This window comes from Clarias gariepinus, chromosome 1, assembly GCF_024256425.1.
Source record: "Clarias gariepinus isolate MV-2021 ecotype Netherlands chromosome 1, CGAR_prim_01v2, whole genome shotgun sequence".
Lineage (NCBI taxonomy): Eukaryota > Metazoa > Chordata > Actinopteri > Siluriformes > Clariidae > Clarias > Clarias gariepinus.
Genome location: NC_071100.1, coordinates 16515090 through 16536533, shown reverse-complemented (window position 1 = coordinate 16536533; position 21444 = coordinate 16515090). Strand labels below are relative to the sequence as shown.

The 21444-nt window shown below is 40.8% G+C and overlaps 1 pseudogene; it reads left to right on the top strand.

The window, feature by feature from the left end:
• The first annotated feature begins 6820 nt into the window (after positions 1-6820).
• LOC128520456 (Fc receptor-like protein 5) overlaps positions 6821-21444 on the top strand; it is a 74417-nt pseudogene continuing 59793 nt past the window's right edge.

Here is a 21444-nt window from a genome sequence, read left to right as displayed (position 1 = left end):
CGGAACCTACACCTAATTCAGCCTAAGCATGAACCAGGGACCATTCAACAGATCACACACACCCTAATACACAAACATGGCCGAAGCCACTAGCCCAAACAAACGTCCCCAACATGGTGAACACACAGAAACCCTCCCGCAATGCATGATGGTTGTCAGCCGCCGCCCCGCCTACGCCACAATACAATATAAAATAAAAATTTAAATAACTTGATTATAGGCTACTTTAAATAAAATAAAAACTGTTAGGGAAACAGGAAAATGTAAAAAAAAAATATATATATATATATATATATATATATATATATATATATATATATATATATATATATATGGTCTACCAAATAAATAAATAGTCATACAGATAATAAATCTTGTTTGTTTATAAATAATCTGTATTCATATGTATAATCATATGTTGATAGGCTCTATTTTGTAAAACACATTTACTGCCACTGCCATAGACGTCCAAATGACGTCCAAAAAAAATTAGACAGATTAGGTCAAATGTTGAACGTCAAAATGATGTACAAGTTGGGTCATGGTTGGACGTCCAAATAGTGGACCTAGTTTGGACGTCGAATAGATGTCCAGAACTGGTCATGGACCGACGGACCCAATATATATGTGATCTGCACGTCTATCCGACATCCAATGTTTAGTGGGAATAGATCCTTCACTGCGTGTGGTGATAATTACAGGAGTCTGCTGCAGGTTCATAGCTTCTGTCGTCACAAGTTGGAGCACATAAAGGGATAGGGATAAAAAAAGGACTCAAGCAATCAAGAAAGGAAAAGGTTTTTGTGTGCCGCAGAAAAGCTCTTGGGTGCAAATATCCTTTCTATGACAATTCATAACAAATCATAGAGCATAGTACAGTACAGGTGGTAGATAAATTGAGACAGTTCTTAAACAGTTCTGCTTGAATTCGGCATGTCCTGTAGTGGAGTCCTTGGTGATTTGTCAGTATAGCTTAACATTTCATAGCAAATGTGTAGTTAATTCATAAGTGATTACAGCTTGTGCCATCACAGACACAAGTGACCAAAAATGCTCAAGAATGTCCATTTTTAGACAATTCCTCAAACAGTTGGGGAATGCGGGAAAAGGCTCCTTATACACTGGGAAGTTAAGCATAAGTGTGTGTCCTCTGCAGATGTCTTTTAGCTCAGTTGGGTTTATTCTGCAACAAACAGAAAATGTAACAAACAATGAGTTTGGAATTTAAAAATATATTTAAAGTGAAAGCATTTCCTGTTGTATCTTCTCCTTATTCTCCTTAGGCCCATATGTTTGTTGTTTACCATTTGTAAATAACTACTTATTAACGTTAATTCTTTAGCCATTTCTATACCTGTACATAGACTGTCTCACCATTTACTTGTGTGGTTTTTCATAATACAGTTTCACTTACAAACAAACTAACAAGCAGTAAGCAGGCATAAAATATTAAATCTAATATAAAATGTAAGCTCAGTGTCAAAGTAAAAGAAGAAAAGGTCTTATGTAATATGATCCTTATATAAGCCTATAATAGGGGTTCTCAAACATAATATGCAAAGGTCTGAATCTAATTTCCAGTCAAGGTCAAAGGTCCAGAAAGATTGTTTTAGCAAATAATATTTTATTAAACTTGCTTATTCCTTACACACAATGTACATTCGATTTTAAGAAGGTCTGAGAAAAAATACATTCAAGCTCAGTGAAAAAATGCCACTGTTTGACTGCAATCAGATACTTAAACTTACATTCAAGTGTCAAAAAGATTTAAAATACATAGAGAATTTGTGCCAAAATAGTTGTTTGTGAACCTAAACAGCCCCAAATTTCAGCATTAAGAAGTTTACAGATGTTTAAAATCCTCAGGAGTCGGCGGACCCACCGGTGGAGACACTTGCATTTTTTTTCTGCTAACCGTGAAAAAAAAAAAACTTAAAATGCTCCGTCATGTTTTTTAATTATACACATAAGTGTAGTACAATATTTGAATCTGTTAAGGGTCTACTTTTATTTGTAAAATAAAGAAAATAAACAGGGTGTGTTTCAGTCTGTAACAAAGATGGACTTCACACAGAGGTAAGTTTCAAGATGAGTAGTTTTATTTGCAGTTAGCGTACTTAGCGGCAGGCTATGGCTATAGAGCATCGGTAGGAACCGAGAGGAAGGTTTCAGAGGATTACTTGTTACTAGTTACGACCCACGGTGACTTGGTCCTTTTCTGTAGTGCCCGAGAGAGTACTGCCGTACCGGAGCGAATCGGGTGTCGCGGCGATTCGGCGGAGGCCCACGCACCACGGTACTGCGGCGCTTCCTCGTCCAGGGACGGTGAGCAGGAAAGCTTCTGAAAACAGAGACACAGGTAAGTATACAGGTAAGTCTTTCTCTTTTCATTCGGAAGGTCAAGAGATGAGTCCACCCTCGTATGCACGAGCTCGGACGACGACTGAGGCGTGGTGCGTGGTCTTTATGTGTTCTGGTTGATTGGCTTCAGGTGGTGGTGATTAGTATTCTGGTGATAGAGGTCGCTGAGTTTGATTTGTTTCGGAGCCTGGCCTGACTGTGACATTACCCCCCCCTTCACGACCCGCTCCTGAGGGTTGGCTTCTCTGCCGCCGTGGTGGCCTACCTCGTCCTCTGGGTGCCGGACGCTCTGGGTGCATGATGTGAAACTCCTCCAACATTGTGGGGTCCAGAACGTCGTCACGAGGAACCCAGGATCTTTCCTCTGGACCGTAACCCTCCCAGTCTACCAGGTACTCTAGTCGACCACCACGTCGCCGAGAATTCAGGATTTCTCGAACTTGGTAGACTGTTCCTTCGTCTGTGATGAGCGGCAGAGGGGGCGCTTCTTCAGGACCAGGCTCTGTGGGAGAGATAACAGGGTTTCGATAGGGTTTCAACAGAGATACATGGAATGTGGGATGGATTCTTAACTGTGCGGGTAGTTGTAACCTGTAAGTTACCGGATTGACCCTCTCCAAGACTTTGAAGGGCCCGACATACCTGGGGCTAAGCTTCTTGCAGGACTGCCGGAGGCGCATATCTCTCGTAGAGAGCCATACCTTATCCCCAGGTTGGAAAATTGGGGCAGGTGCCCTGCGTCGGTCGGCGTTGGTCTTGTACCTCCGTACTGCTCTCTGTAGGTGATGGTGAGCCTCCTCCCAGACTCTCTCGCTTTCTCGAAACCAGAAATCGACTGCGGGGAGATCTGATGGGTCCCCATTCCAGGGAAACAGTGGTGGTTGATAGCCTAAAATACACTGGAAGGGGGTTAGCCCTGTGGAGGATTGGCGCAGGGAGTTCTGGGCATACTCGGCCCACCCCAGGAATTGGTGCCAGGAGTTCTGGTGATTGTGGCAGAATGTTCGCAGGAAGCGCCCAATTTCCTGAATTTTTCTTTCCGTCTGTCCATTGGTTTGGGGATGGTACCCGGATGACAAGCTCACAGTTACTCCCAATAGCCGAAAGAACGCTCGCCACACTCGAGATATGAACTGGGGTCCTCGGTCGGAGACAATGTCCTCCGGGATCCCAAAGTAACGAAAGACCTGGTTGAATAACAGCTCTGCTGTGGTCATGGCAGTCGGTAGATTTCTGAGCGAGATTAGACGGCATCCTTTTGAGAATCTGTCTACTACCACCAGTACACAGGTACGCCCTTCAGATTCAGGCAAGTCCGTGAGGAAGTCGATTCCAAGATGTGACCAGGGCCGTTGGGGAGTGGGTAGCGGAGTAATCTTGCCAGTAGGTAGGTGTCGAGGAGTTCTGGACATGGCACATTCTCTACACCCTTGGACATACCTTCGGACATCTCGCTCCATATGGGGCCACCAGAAACGCTCTCGTAGAAGCGAAAGAGTTCGATCTATCCCCGGGTGCCCGGTGCCTAGAGAGATGTGTACGGAGTGGATAAGAGGGTCGCGATCTTGTTCAGTGATGAACCGGCAGAGTGGTGGACATTCGGGAGGAGGTATTGGAGCCGGTTCTGACAGGAACTGAGGCATCTCCCACTGAATGGGATTGACAAATAATTTCTCGGGGAGCACAGGCACGGGTTCTTCCTTGGATTCAAGGGGAGCATGCAGGCGAGAGAGCGCATCGGCCTTGATGTTCTTAGTCCCCGGTAGATAGGAGATCTTGAAATTAAACCGGGTGAAGAACATGGCCCATCTGGCTTGCCTAGGATTTAGCCGTTTCGCCTCTCTAAGATACTGCAAGTTCTTGTGGTCTGTGAGTACCTGAAAGGGTTGGGCGGACCCCTCCAGCCAATGCCTCCATTCCTCTAGTGCCATCTTGATCGCCAGCAATTCTCTGTCTCCGATGTCATAATTTACCTCGGTTGGGCTGAACTTTCGTGAGAAGTACGCACATGGATGGAATACAGGGGGGTTCCCGTGTTGCTGGGAGAGAATGGCTCCCACCCCGGTGGTGGACGCGTCAACCTCTACCTGGAATGGAACCTCTGGGTTGGGATGAACAAGAATGGGAGCAGAAACGAACGCTTGTTTCAAGTGCTGAAAGGCGGTGGTAGCTACAGGAGTCCATTTCAAACCCTTGGGTTTTCCACGAAGAAGGGAAGTTAATGGGGCAGCTATGATGCTGTAACTTTTAATGAATCTTCTATAAAAGTTGGCAAACCCTAAGAATCATTGCAACTCCTTTACCGTGGAAGGTTGAGGCCAAGAGGTAATGGTCGCCACTTTCTCCCCATCCATCCTAACTCCACCCTGATCTATGACATAACCGAGGAAGTGTACGGACGGCTGGTGGAACGAGCATTTCTCGGCCTTCAGGAACAGGTGAAATTCTCGTAGACGGTAGAGGACTTGTTGTACATGACGGCGATGTTGGATTTCGGACTTGGAGAATATCAAAATGTCGTCGATATACACAATGACGAACTTTTGCAAGAACTCTCGAAGTACCTCATGCATAAAGTTTTGGAACACTGCTGGGGCATTGACCAGTCCATAGGGCATGACGCGATATTCATAATGGCCCGTCGGTGTCACAAACGCTGTTTTCCACTCGTCCCCTTTCCTTATTCGCACCAGGTTGTAGGCACTTCGCAGATCCAGCTTTGTAAAGACTTTGGCGCCGCGAAGACATTCAAGGGCAGCTGGCACTAGGGGTAAGGGGTAACGAAACTTCACCGTGGCGAGGTTGAGTGTACGAAAGTCTATGCATGGCCTTAACCCACCTCCCCTTTTGGCTACGAAGAAGAAACTGGAAGCGGCTGGCGAAGTCGAGGGGCGGATATAGCCATTTTGAAGGGCCTCTGAGATGTAGTTCTCCATGGCTTCGCGCTCGGGCAGAGACAGAGGGTAAATGCGGCCGCGTGGCAGTGGTTCTCCGGGGATCAGGGTGATCGCACAATCCCAGGGTCGATGAGGTGGCAGTCGAGTTGCCCTTTTGGGGCAAAAGATGTCCGCGAAAGAGGAGTACTGCGGAGGGATACTCACGGATTGTTGTTCCACGGGACTTTCGATGGAGGTGGTCTGGAGTGACAATGTTTGTGGTTTAATGGGCAGCATTGGAAAACACGTAGTGGCACACTTCTCTCCCCATTTTAGTACTTCTCCGGTGTTCCATGAGAGGATTGGGTTGTGTTGAATCAGCCATGGTCGACCTAGTACGACATCGGAGGTGGAGTTTTCCAGCACCAAAAGCGTTATGTCCTCCTGATGGAGAAGGCCTAGTTGTAAGCGCACGGGGCCCGCGAGCAGATGTACGGACCGTTGGGATCGGGGTTTGGTTGTTATGGGTTGAATTTGGTAGATCTTTTCGGTCGGGGTGGTCTTGAGTCGGAGGTACCGGCATAATTTCCCGGATATGAAGTTGCCGGCTGACCCTGAGTCGAGGAGAGCGGCCACTGAAACAGTCAGATGACAAGTAGTGAGGGTCACATTGGTAGTAAGCGGTTGTAATTTCCCAATTTGGGTTGAAATCGAACTCACCACGGTGCGCGCTGGACGAATGGGACACTCGGGTCGAAGGTGCCCCGTGCCGCCGCAGTATAGGCAGAGACCATGGGACAGCCGTCTAGTTCTCTCCGCTGATGAAATCTTTCCCTTTTCCAGTAACATTGGTTCTTCTCTGGGTTCTGGAGGTGCCACCCCTCTCTGTAGTTCCGCTCCAGGGACGGCGGTGTGCCCGGTGTCCGGTCGACAGGAGGTGAGCCGTACGGAACTGCGGATGGATAGCTGGATGAACTTTTCCAACCCCAGGTCGTCATCCCAAGTCGCCAACATCTGTCGAAGGTTGGGCTCCAATCCCTGGCGGTAAGTGGTCAGGAGAGCTTGCTCATTCCATCCACTCGCCGCTGCCAACGTACGAAAACGTAAGGCATACTCCTGTACGGACAAATTACCTTGAACCAGATGATAGAGCTGTTCTCCGGCTGATGCCTCACTGTCTGACCGTTCAAAGACCTCCTTGAAGTGATCCATGAAAAGATCATAGGAGTCAATTAGTGGTCCCCCATGTGACCAGATAGCCTCGGCCCACTGTAAAGCCGGTCCGGACAAAAGAGAGATGAGATACGCGATTTTGGACTTATCTGTCGGGTAGTTGGAGGGTTGTAGGGTGAAGGTGAGTGAGCACTGGAGCAAAAACCCCTTGCAGTTCCCCTCCGTGCCAGAGAAGGGCGCCGGTCGCGCCATCGGGCTGGAGACCGGAGGCGCCGAAGAAGCGGTGGCTGCGGCCGGTAATGGCGGCGGTGGTGTTTGCATTGCCTGCCGAAGTAGGTTCACTAGCTCCCGCAAAGGATCTGTTTCACTCATCTTGTCGTGTTGGTTTGGTCCGAGCTACTGTAACAAAGATGGACTTCACACAGAGGTAAGTTTCAAGATGAGTAGTTTTATTTGCAGTTAGCGTACTTAGCGGCAGGCTATGGCTATAGAGCATCGGTAGGAACCGAGAGGAAGGTTTCAGAGGATTACTTGTTACTAGTTACGACCCACGGTGACTTGGTCCTTTTCTGTAGTGCCCGAGAGAGTACTGCCGTACCGGAGCGAATCGGGTGTCGCGGCGATTCGGCGGAGGCCCACGCACCACGGTACTGCGGCGCTTCCTCGTCCAGGGACGGTGAGCAGGAAAGCTTCTGAAAACAGAGACACAGGTAAGTATACAGGTAAGTCTTTCTCTTTTCATTCGGAAGGTCAAGAGATGAGTCCACCCTCGTATGCACGAGCTCGGACGACGATTGAGGCGTGGTGCGTGGTCTTTATGTGTTCTGGTTGATTGGCTTCAGGTGGTGGTGATTAGTATTCTGGTGATAGAGGTCGCTGAGTTTGATTTGTTTCGGAGTCTGGCCTGACTGTGACACAGTCTCAGTCTCCGAGAAAATATGTTTGAAACACGTCACCAACATGAACTGAAACTGTGAATCCTGTACACACAGTAGGAATTAATAGTGTAATGTACGACTTTAGCCATTTATATGTTTATAAGTAACTGAAAAATACACAAATGTCAGGACGTGTCAGAAGTTCTTCAGGGCCCCAGAACACCTGCAGACTCCTAAGGGTTCAGAAAATAATTTTTTAACTTCAAGAGAAAAATCTTCATTGTGTGATTTTTATGCCTAAACAAACTAAATAAGCAAATTGTATTAATTTTAAAAGGACTGACCTTACAGGACAACACACTTTAATACCAAAATAATTTTAAAGTAAAAGTTACATGATGCCCTAAGGGACCGTTCGCATGTTATGTCTTAAAAATGTATACATGCCAGTCACATCGCTTTCTCCTTCTTTTCAAAAGGCACAAAAAGTTGTGCTGTCATGGCGTCCGGTGTTGTGTAAAGGGATTATCTACATACTGTAATTGTAAAGGAATTATTTTCTTTTTCTTATTTTCTTTACGCTCTTATGCGACTTAAAAGTCACAGAGAAGGAAATATGTAAGCATATATGCAGCAATGTGACAAAATGATAATAGTAATTAACAGAATATGGATCTTAGTAAAATAATATAGATGTAAGGGGACGAAACAGAGGTGAGCCAAGGACAAAAGCAGATGTCATAAAGACAGGTCATAAGTCGTAGCAAAAAGGAGATTGATGTAATCTCAGTGTATAGTACAGTGCGTACCCAGCGTCATAGGGGATGGGTAATGATGTAATGGTGTTCAGTGTACAGTGTGTACCCAACGTACATGATGTAATAGTAACCCTAGACATGATGTAATCTCAGAAGTACACGTGCAACATGTACACCCACAGATGCGCACACATGACTAAATAAGAGGGCATAGACAAATACAAAAAAGACACGAAATCAGTTTTATGAATAATAGTTTAATAAGAGTAGACACAAAAAATAAAATAGTATGTGCATCTACATAATGACAAAACAAATATAAAAATACAAAGTATAAGGCCCAACATAAAAGTCCAAAAAAACATAGGGGGTCTGGGTAAGCATCAATAATGAAATAAAATATATAAAATCACATATCAAACCTTCTCTGAGCCAGAACAACACCGACAGGAAGATCAGTGAGAGGAATAAAAGCAGAAATGTCACGATTAAGAAGTGGTACAGATGCTGGAGGAAAATCTGTTTGGGTATCAACAGAGGCACTCTCCATAGTTTGTGTACTAACAGACACTTTAAAATCATCTGAGTAGCAACACTTATGTGACAAACAGGCTTTAGGACAGAAGGAGCTGGAGTACTAGACTCTGGCCGTACAGGCCTAAAAGCATGAGAAGGAGGGCTATTTACCTCCAAACGCAGTCTTTTAGAAGAACCGGGTTTGGAGTCATCCTTCTTGTAATACGTAAGCCCCCTCTCGTCTAGAAAATGCATGAATAAAACAGGAAGCTCAGACTCATCCTGGGTGAAACTCACAGAGGCCCGGTCCATGGCAGGTTCAGGAGGGTTGTAATCCGTTCTGCACTGGCTGTCCGAGTCGTCCAGAGGGATTTAGTGAGCACTTGAGCAATTACAATCAGCTACAAGATTAAAATAAAATACACAACACAACAAATTGGGAAAACAAGACACGAAATTAAAATAGTGCGACAGAGATGCTTGACCATGGCCTGTCTCTTGAGAACTGTATAAAGTAAACCAGAAAATGCAGGAATGTATAGTAAAAATGAGCTCCACCCCAATATTTTTTTAATTAAACAAGAAAAGTGCAAAGATAATGGAAAGTAATTTGCAAAAAAAATTAATTATAATGGGAAAAAATATAAGCACAAGGTCAGATGACGAGGTATATGATGTAACAGAACTGGCAGAAAAAATGTACGTACATAAAGGGTGAAATTATTGTAAAAAGTTGGATTATAATGGGTTAATAATTTGGTAAGGAAAAAAAGAAGTACAGAGGAGAAGGTGTGCGCCCCTCCCCTTCCTAACTGTATATAATGAGGCTGCATGTAACTGTCACATCAGTCTGCTCTTGATGATGCTTGGGTTTACAATCTAGGCATTACAAGTGCGGCTCACTTGGATTTTAATGCTGCAATAAATCCTGCCTTACTTCATCCAGATGTGCACAAAGTCCGCACAGAGTCTTTCTTTGGTTCTTTTTTTACTAGAAATACAGTATTTGTTTAATAATTAGACAACATTAACAAGTGAATTTCAAACTTTGAATTTTTAACATACACTCCATCATTAGCATTTACATCATAAATGTTGAGAACAGAACAGCAACACCTGATTCACACTGTGCTTTTCTGTGTTTGTGTGTGTGTGGGGGGGTTAGATTCACTCTAATCTATAGTGATGAGCTCATCAGAGTAAGAAGGAAAGCACATAAAGCGATGCACCCATCATGCATAGTGTCCACTGTACAAGACTCTGGAGACAGTGTTATGATCTGGTCACATCAGTAGAGTTTTTTCCTCCCTGATGGCACATGATTTCAGGAATTAAAATGATTGGGAGGGAGTTTCTGGGAACATGAGGAACATTTTCACACATGAACTGGACACCACATTGTGTGCTGTAATCAAAGCTAAAGGTGACTGAATGGAAGCTTAGTGTGCATGACTGTTTTTTTGGGGTTTTTTTGGCCATGTGCTCCGATTGGCCATGAAATACACTTGTATTTTACAAAATGTAAAGTAGGGTCAAAGGTCAATCCTCTCATTGACAATCTACAATAAGGGGACAAAGTATGATATGTGATGTTACTATAATACAAGTGTCAGCCTGTTGATTCATGATTACACACTGTGAAGCACATATTTAATCAGACATCATGTAACCATGCAATTTAAAACACACACACACACACACACACACACACACACACACACACACACACACACACACACTTCGATGTGAAATATGAGAGAGTTGTGGCAATTGTACACAAGAGAAACTTCACATAGAAGAGATAACCCACATTATAAAAAGTCACACACACAAGAAAGACAACACTAACACAACAAATATGACACACTCACATGAGAGAGAGAGAGAGAGAGAGAGAGAGAGAGAGAGATGCGTCTTACCCCCCTGGTCCACTGTAGAAATGTAACCAACTGTAGCTTTTACAATAAATATGAAATCAGACGTCTTTATTAATCAGGAATGTAAGAGAATAGATGTCCATGCTATAAAGGTAAAAACAGCTCTAATCTCTTCATCATTTCATATCAACAGCAAAACCCAAAGCGACTGTGAGTGTGGATCAGAGCTCCATCTACACTGGAGACAGAGTTACTCTGAGCTGTGATCTGGAGGGTCCTGGATGGACTTTTGTCTTTTATGAAGATCAGACAACTTCTCTCTCTGAAGGAGCTACAGATGCTAACACACATGAAGTAACAATCTCTAATGAAGGACAAACAACATACTACTGTAAAGCACGCAGGGGAAACTACACATCAGAGTTCAGTAATCCAGCCACGATCACAGTGAGAGGTACGTCATGGTTTTTACTTTTTCACTACAGATTTTAACTTAAGACTACTGCACAGTAAAATCCCCAGTCATGATTTAACACAGTCAGTGTTTGTGCAAGTCTATCTGAACCTACCGTATAAACACCCTGTAAGGACTTAATTCAATATTAAGAAAAAAAAAATTCTTTATTAATTTAAGGCATTTAAATAATTTTTTTAAGAAATCTGAATAAAATCATAGCTGTGTAATTATATTCATACAAATTTGAAATAAAGTTGAGATGCAATAGTTTTATAGGATTTTTTTTTACCTTTGTATAGCCAGACCACAGCCTGTAGTCAAAGTCCATCCAGCTGAGAGTGTGTTCATTGGGGAAAACGTCACTCTCACATGTGAGATACAGACTGAAGGATCCTGGCAGTACCACTGGTATAGAGATAATAATAAACTCAATAATGAAAGAAGGAAAACACACACAATCAGTAAAGTTACAAAGTCTCATAAAGGTGGTTATACATGTAATGGAACACAATCATCAGACCCAAAATACACAGAGACCAGTGCTGCTGTTACACTGACTGTATCAGGTGAGTGGGTTTTATTTCTGTTTTGTTAATGTTGTTTGTGTTTAAAAGTGAAAAGTGTAGGTGTGTATTCTGTATAATGGCTTTGAACATGTTCTTTATATAGACATAATGTATGTTCGTCATTTTGCTGATAAACACAAGGCATGTTAATAAGTTTACAGCCATCAAGCTCACCTCATTAACACGAGTTACATGAACTAAAAGCTCAATAATTATTTATTATAAAACAGTCAGGAGGTAAAAGAATCAGGAAGTTTAGTATTTAAGTTGTAAAAGTTTTCTCCTGTAACCTGAAGTCATCGAGCTTTTGGGTTCTAATATCTTTTGAGATTGGAAAACAGAATGTTTTGGTTTTCTTTTATTATTTTTTTATTAAGTTATAATAATGTAATAATAATAATCTGTGAAGGAGAATACTATGATCAATGGTGTCAAAAGCTGCACTGAGGTCGAGTAATACAATCATAGTTACACAACCCTGATCAGAGGCCAATAGGAGGTCATTTACTACTTTAACGAGCGCTGTCTCTGTACTGTGATGAGGCCTAAATCCTGACTGATACAGTTCATGTATGCCATTTCTATGTATATATGAGCATAGCTGCTCCGCTACTATCTTTTCCAGAATCTTAGAGATAAAGGGGAGGTTTGATATCGGCCTGTAACTGGACAGCTGACAGGGGTCGAGGTCAGGTTTCTTAATTATTGGTTTGATAACTGCTAATTTAAAAGATTTTGGAACATATCCAATGCTGAGTGAAGAATTAATTATTCTCAACAGGGGTTCTATTATTGCTGGTACTATCTGTTTAAGAAAATGTGTCGGTACAGGATCTAATATACAGGTTGATGAATTTGAAGAAGAGATGAGTGAAATTAGTTCATTCTCTTCAAGGGGAGTAAAGTATTCTAGGTTCTGATCTGACATGGCTAGATTAACATCTGCATCAATTACATTGTTCGGTTTCAAAACCTCAATTTTATGCCTAATATTTACAATTTTATTATTAAAAAAGTTCATGAAGTCCTCACTATTGCATGATGTTGTTGTGGAGATTTCTGCAGTGGTCTTATTTCTGGTTAATTTGGCTACAGCATTAAATAAAAATCTAGAATTATTTTTGTTATTTTCTATAAGAGTGGAGAGATATGTTGATCTAGCTACACTAAGAGCTTTTCTATAGTTCAGGATGCTCTCCTTCCATGCTATTTGAAATACTAAAAATTTAGTTTGACGGCATTTACGTTCTAATTTCCGAGCGGTCTGTTTTAAAGTGCGCGTGTGATCGTTATACCAGGGAGCGAGTTTTTTATCTCTAATAATTTTACTTTTAACTGAAGCTACATTATCTAAGGTACACGGAACGTCGAGTCTAAATATTCAGTCGCCTGATCGAGTTCTGTGGGGTCAGACGGTGATCTAATCAAAGTTGGGAACTCTGGGAGATTACTGATAAAACTCGCTAATTTTTTATACTTAATCCGAATAATATTATTAAATCTAAAGTGTGTCCTGCTTTATGAGTGGGTCCTACTACACACTGATTTACCCCTAGCGAGTCCAGTATGGACATAAATGCTGTTCTCAGAGGGACTTCTTCATTTAGAGCTACATACTCATCCTGTTTAATCCAGGTTTCTGTTAAACAGAGTATATCAAACTTCTCATCCGAGATAATTTCATTAAGAAAAAACTGTTTTAGATGTGAGAGATCTAATATTTAACAGATGAGAAGCGTATTCCCTGTTCTCTATTTTGGAAGAGACCATGACAGACAGGCTGAGTGAGAGAAGGGGTTTCCTTTTATCCACTAACTGTTTGCTTCCATCATACAAATCACACTGTCTTATTAGTCTAACCTGTAATATTTCTCTTCGACATTTCACTGATTTTCAAAATATGTAACATTTTTTGCGGGATGATTGGCAACCCTACCCAGGGTCCTTACGGCCTTGTACGAGATAAACGGTATGGAAAATGAATGAATGAAATTCACCACCGTAAAAGAGGTAACGATCATGGCCAATAATCCATAGTGAATTATACTGGAATTATAATTTTCACTAAATATGTGACTAAATATACAGCAGTTATCAATTAAATATGCTTAAAATATGTTAAAATGGCAGTAAGTGAGTTTCAGGAGGAATTTTAGCCCATTCTTCCTGGCAGAACTGCCTTAGCTCCGTCATATCGCTTTAGCTCTGTCATGCCATAGCTTATCTGTTGGGTCAGGGTCTGGGCTCTGACTTGGCGGATTTTGTTTTTCTAAAGCCATTCTGTTGTGGACTTGCTCCAGTAAATACTAATCTGTATTTGATACTGGTTCCTAAATTCATGGCTAAATCTGACCCTGTGCACTAACCTACTAAATAGTATGCTCTAATAGGTCCTTCACTGCGTGTGGCGATAATTACAGAAGTCTGCTGCAGGTTCATACCTTCTGTTGTCACAAGTTGGAGCACATAAAGGGATAGGTATAAAAAAAGGACTCAAGCACTCAAGAAAGGAAAAGGTTTTTGTGTGCACCAGAAAAGCTCTTGGGTGCAAATATCCTTTCTATGACAATTCATAGCAAATCATAGAGCATAGTACAGAACAGGTGGTAGATAAATTGAGACAGTTCTTAGACAGTTCTGCTTGAGTTCGGCATGTCCTGTAGTGGAGTCCTTGGTGATTTGTCAGTATATCTTAACATTTCATAGCAAATGTGTAGTTAATTCATAAGTGATTACAGCTTGTGCCATCACAGACACAAGTGACCAAAAATGTTTAAGAATGTCCATTTTTAGACAATTCCTCCAACAGTTGGGGAATGCGGGGAAAGCCCTTATACACTGAGAAGTTAAGCATAAGTGTGTGTCCTCTGCAGATGTCTTTTAGCTCAGTTGGGTTTATTCTGCAACAAACAGAAAATGTAACAAACAATGAGGAATTTAAAAATATATTTAAAGTAAAAGCATTTCCTGTTGTATCTTCTCCTCCTTCTTCTCCTTAGGCCCATATGTTTGTTGTTTACCATTTGTAAATTACTTATTAACGTTAATTCTTTAGTCATTTTATACATGTACATAGACTGTCTCACCATTTACTTGTGTTGTTTGTCATAATACAGTTTCACTTACAAACAAACTAACAAGCAGTAAGCAAGCGTAAGCTCAGTGTAAAAGTAAAAGAAGAAAAGGTCTTATGTAATATAATCCTTATATAAGCCTATCATAGGGGTTCTCAAACATAATATGCGAAGGTCTGAATCTGATTTCCAGTCAAGGTCAAAGGTCCAGAAAGATTGTTAGAAGCAAATAATTTTTTATTAAACTTGCTTATTTCTTACACACAATGTACATTCGATTTTAAGAAGGTCTGAGAAAAAATACATTCAAGCTCAGTGAAAAAATGCCACTGTTTGACTGCAATCAGATACTTAAACTTACATTCAAGTGTCAGAAAGAATTAAAATACATACAGAATTTGTGCCAAAATAGTTGTTTGTGAACCTAAACAGCCCCAAATTTCAGCATTAAGAAGTTTACAGATGTTTAAAATCCTCAGGAGTCGGCGGACCCACCGGTGGAGACACTTGCATTTTTTTTCTGCTAACCGTGAAAAAAAGAACTTAAAATGCTCCGTCATGTTTTTTGATTATACACATAAGTGTAGTACATCATTTGAATCTGTAAAGGGTCTACTTTTATTTGTAAAATAAAGAAAATAAACAGGGTGTGTTTCAGTCTCAGTCTCCGAGAAAATATGTTTGAAACACGTCACCAACATGAACTGAAACTGTGAATCCTGCACACACAGTAGGAATTAATAGTGTAATGTACGACTTTAGCCATTTATATGTTTATAAGTAACTGAAAAATACACAAATGTCAGGACGTGTCAGAAGTTCTTCACGGCCCCAGAACACCTGCAGACTCCTAAGGGTTCAGAAAATAGTTTTTTAACTTCAAGAGAAAAATCTTCATTGTGTGATTTTTATGCCTAAACAAACTAAATAAGCAAAGTGTATTAATTTTAAAAGGACTGACCTTACAGGACAACACACTTTAATACCAAAATAATTTTAAAGTAAAAGTTACATGATGCCCTAAGGGACCGTTCGCATGTTATGTCTTAAAAATGTATACATGCCAGTCACATCGCTTTCTCCTTCTTTCCAAAAGGCACAAAAAGTTGTTCTGTCATGGCGTCCGGTGTTGTGTAAGGGGATTATCTACATACTGTAATTGTAAAGGAATTATTTTCTTTTTCTTATTTTCTTTACGCTCTTATGCGACTTAAAAGTCACAGAGGGGGCAATATGTAAGCATATATGCAGCAATGTGACAAAATGTTAATAGTAATTAACAGAATATGGATCTTAGTAAAATAATAAGAGGTAAAGGGAAGAAACAGAGATGAGCCAAGGACAAAAGCAGATGTCATAAAGACAGGTCGTAAGTCATAGCAAAAAGGAGATTGATGTAATCTCAGTGTATAGTACAGTGCGTACCCAACGTCATAGGGGATGGGTAATGATGTAATGGTGTTCAGTGTACAGTGTGTACCCAACGTGCATGATGTAATAGTAACCCTAGACATGATGTAATCTCAGAAGTACACGTGCAACATGTACACCCACAGTTGCGCACACATGACTAAATAAGAGGGCATAGACAAATAACAAAAAGACACGAAATCAGTTTTATGAATAATAAGTTTAATAAGAGTAGACACAAAAAAAAATATTATGTGCATCTACTTAATGACAAAACAAATATAAAAATACAAAGTATAAGGCCCAACATAAAAGTACAAAAAAAACATAGGGGGTCTGGGTAAGCATCAATAATAAAATAGACTATATAAAATCACATATCAAACCTTCTATGAGCCAGAACAACACCGACAGGAAGATCAGTAAGAGGAATAAAAGCAGAAATGTCACGATTAAGAAGTGGTACAGATGCTGAAGGAAAATCTGTTTGGGTATCAACAGAGGCACTCTCCATAGTTTGTGTACTAACACACACTTTAAAATCATCTGAGTAGCAACACTTATGTGACAAACAGGCTTTAGGACAGAAGGAGCTGGAGTACTAGACTCGGGCCGTACAGGCCTAAAAGCATGAGAAGAAGGGCTATTTACCTCCAAACGCAGTCTTTTAGAAGGACCGGGTTTGGAGTCATCCTTCTTGTAATACGTAAGCCCCCTCTCGTCTAGAAAATGCATGAATAAAACAGGGGGCTCAGACTCATCCTGGGTGAAACTCACAGAGGCCCGGTCCATGGCAGGTTCAGCAGGGTTGTAATCCGTTCTGCCCTGGCTGTCCGAGTCGTCCAGAGGGATGTAGTGAGCACTTGAGCAATTACAATCAGCTACAAGATTAAAATAAAATACACAACACAACAAATTGGGAAAACAAGACACGAAATTAAAATAGTGCGACAGAGATGCTTGACCATGGCCTGTTTCTTGAGAACTGTAGAGTAAACCAGAAAATGCAGGAATGTATAGTAAAAATAAGCTCCACCCCAATATTTTTTTAATTAAACAGGAAAAGTGCAAAGATAATGGAAAGTAATTTGCAAGAAAAATGAATTATAATGGGAAAAAATATAAGCACGAGGTCAGATGACGAGGTATAGGATGTAACAGAACTGGTAGAAAAAAATGTACATAATGGGTGAAATTATTCTAAAAAGTTGGATTATAATGGGTTAATAATTTGGTAAGGAAAAAAAGAAGTACAAAGGAGGGGACAAGGTGTGCGCCCCTCCCCTTGCTAACTGTATATAATGAGGCTGCATGTAACTGTCACATCAGTCTGCTCTTGATGATGCTTGGGTTTACAATCTAGGCATTACAAGTGCGGCTCACTTGGATTTTAATGCTGCAATAAATCCTGCCTTACTTCATCCAGATGTGCACAAAGTCCGGAGTCTTTCTTTAGTTCTTTTTTACTAGAAATACAGTATTTGTTTAATAATTAGACAACATTAACAAGTGAATTTCAAACTTTGAATTTTTAACATACACTCCATCATTAGCATTTACATCATAAATGTTGAGAACAGAACAGCAACACCTGATTCGCACACTGTGCTTTTCTGTGTGTGTGTGTGTGTGTGGGGGGGGTCATGTGGTCTGATGAGTCCAGATTCACTCTAGTCTATAGTAATAAGCTCGTCAGGGTAAGAAGGAAAGCACATGAAGCGATGCATCCATCATGCATAGTGTCCACTGTACAAGACTCTGGAGACAGTGTTATGATCTGGTCACATCAGTAGAGTTTTTCCTCCCTGATGGCACATGATTTCAGGAATTAAATTGGGAGGGAGTTTCTGGGAACATGAGGAATCATTTTCACACATGAACTGGACACCACATTGTGTGCTGTAATCAAAGCTAAAGGTGACTGAATGGAAGCTTAGTGTGCATGACTGTTTTTTTTTTTTTTTTTTTTTTGGCCATGTGCTCCGATTGGCCATGAAATACACTTGTATTTTACAAAATGTAAAGTAGGGTCAAAGGTCAATCCTCTCATTGACAATCTACAATAAGGGGACAAAGTATGATATGTGATGTTACTATAATATAAGTGTCAGATATAAAGACTGCTGATTCATGATTACACACTTTGAAGCACATATTTAATTAGACATCATGTATCCATGCAATTTAAAACACACACACTTGGATATGAAATATAAGACATGTGATAATTGCACACAAGAGAAACTTCACATAGAAGAGATAACCCACATTATAAAAAGTCACACACACAAGTAAGACAACACTAACACAACAAATGACACACTCACATGAGAGAGAGAGAGAGAGAGAGAGAGAGAGAGAGACGTCTTACCCCTCTGCTCCACTGTAGAAATGTAATTAACTGTAATATTTTTAATAAATTTGTAATCAGACGTCTTTATTAATCAGGAATGTAAGAGAATAGATGTTCATGCTGTAAAGGTAAAAACAGCTCTGATCTCTCCATCATTTTATATCAACAGAAAATCCCAAAGCGACTGTGAGAGTGAATCAGAGCTCCATCTACACTGGAGACAAAGTTACTCTGAGCTGTCATCTGCAGGGTACTGGATGGACTTTTCTCTTTTATGAAAATCAGACATTAAATCATCTCCCTGAAGGAGCTCCAGATGCTAACACACATGAAGTGACAATCTCTAATGAAGGACAAACAACATACTACTGTAAAGCACGCAGGGGAAACTACACGTCAGAGTTCAGTGATCCAGCCGCGATTACAGTGAGACGTACGTCACTACAGGGTTAAAGTTAGTAAGTCTGTGAAAAAAAACAACAACAATGTATTTATTCTTAAGGAATCGGTCTAATTGTGTATTTATATGAAATCATATTTAAGTTATGTTTAATTGTACGTACTCTATGTGTTGAAATTTTATGATTTTTGTATAGCGAGACCGCAGCCTGTAGTGAAAGTCCATCCAGCTGAGAGTGTGTTCATTGGGGAAAACGTCACTCTCACATGTGAGATACAGACTGGAGAATCCTGGCAGTACCACTGGTATAGAGATAAAACAGAACTTACTACTGGAATAGAGAATAGATACCCAATCAGTAAAGTTAAAGAGTCTAATAAAGGTGGTTATACGTGTAAAGGAACACAATCATCAGACCCAAAATACACAGAGACCAGTGCTGCTGTTACACTGACTGTATCAGGTGAGTGGGTTTTATTTCTGTTTTGTTAATGTTGTTTGTGTGTAACAGTGAAAAGTGTAGGTGTGTATTCTGTATAATGGCTTTAAACCAGTTCTTTATATAGTTATAATGTATGTTTGCCATTTTACTGATAAACACACGTACAGTAGGTCGTCAACGGGAATGCCTGTTACCGCCGTGCTCACCGCCGCAGGAGAAAATAAATCAGTCGCATTTCGTGTCATTCGTGAAACGACCGCCAGGTGGCATTTTCATTCGATGCAGTTTTCAAATGTAATTAGAGCTTAAGTCATAAAAAAGTCATATGTTGTATCAAAGAAATACTAGTGATGGTAATTTCCACATCCGAGTACTTTATACAACAAACATGAAAAACCAGAACCAGGTCTATTTACATTTACTGTACAACAAGGAGTTAAAATAAAAGGTTAAATTTTGTTTAGACGGACAATTCACCAGGTGACAATTGTATTTGTACAAAGAACTGTTATATAGCCTCTGTTTGGCTCATTGTTAATATTATTATTATTATTTTTTTTTTTACATTTAAAAGACTTTAAATATAGAAATAACTGGAAAAATAGACTTTCAGAATAGAACATAAGAATAACTCAAAAATCCACTCTAAAATGCTGTGTTGTTTCTGTAAACACCAGGGGCCTCATGTACAAAGACTTGCGTTGAATTCATACTAAAACATTGCGTACGGACAAAGCTGTAAATGTGCGTATGCAGTGTTTCATACATCAGATTTTTTTACTGCGTACGCAATGTTTTATTATGAATTCAACGCAAGTCTTTGTACATCCGAATTAACGTGAAATTGAGCGCACGTGCACGAGCGCAAAACCCCTCCCTGCCTCCTCCCCCGTATAAATATGTTAATGACTCTACTTTTGCAAAACCAAATGAAAAAGCAATGGCAAAAGCAAGCAAGAAGAGAAACTTCACAGAATGTGAATTGGAGGTGCTCCTATCGGAGGTAGACCGGAGAAAAACTGTGTTATTTGCAAGTTTAAAAACAAAATAAAAAAAAAACTTCAGCTGGAATAATATCTTTAAATACATCACTCATCGCGCACCCTGCCACCCTGGAGCCTCATCCCAACCATGCTGTTTGTGAGGATGAATGAATCATGGGTTGTCCCAGGCCACCTTGCCACAATATTTGTTAGGCGCATTTCGGCATCACATATTATTTGCACATTTATTAATTGGAAATGTTTCCGATTCACGTATGCAAATTCGTCTTCAGATGGCGCCTTTATAGCAATGTGCGTGCAGTCGATCGCTCTGATTACATTAGGAAAACCAGCAATCGCTGCAAATTGCGCTTTAATGTTTGGCTGGTCAACTGCATGGTATGGAAACCTTATATACCGGCTAGACATGCGGATGATCCCGTCCCATACGGCTGGCATTGCACGGCTCAAAGACGACTGGCTTAACCCCAGCCAGTTTTTCACATGTGTTGGTGCGATACTTTGTAGTGTGCAATTTAACATAATTGCCTCTAGGAGTCGCCAACGGAAATAAAACAAACACACACAAGAAATACACGTACGCCAGACATGAAGTTGGCGTGGAAGAACGCACATTCTCACGTTAATTTCACTGTAAGTAAATCCGCCTGTGAGCGTGAAAACTGGCGTAAGCAAAGTTTTTGTGCGTACGCAGCGTTGATACATGAGGCCCCTGGTTGAGTTATTTTGACCCAACAACTGTTTTATTCTTTATTCTCTGGTTTCTCCAAACGGCAGCCTGCAACATTTTTACAATATTACTGTTATTGTGTGACAAAGTGTAGTTTTAAGAGTTGTTTAGGTGAGAATGCGTGTGTGTACAGCTCAAAACCTGTATCGGTTATTAAAGATAGCGTCTATTTAAAAAACTGTCCCAACGTTTTCGGAGATTTGAGCTCCAGGCAATGCCCATGTACATGCCTCATGTAGCCGCGCAACGCAGCCTCACCTCTAAAAAGTACTTCTGAAAATTACTGCTGGCTATGACGTCTCTGTAGTGGTTAAAACAGCGGAGTTATTTAATTTTCTGTATTTCTAACTGATATTCTTTGGTATAATACTGTTATAGTATAATATATCACGGCTGTGTGACGCATCCTGTACTCTGTGTTCCAGACTCTTTGGTGGAGGCTGTTCATGTTTTTTTTTTAAGGTTTTCTTGTCTTTAAACTACACAAAGCAGTGTCTTCCCACCTGGGAGTTTCTCCAGCTTACTGTAGATCAGATTGATGGACATGAGTCCTCATCGGTTAAATTTTT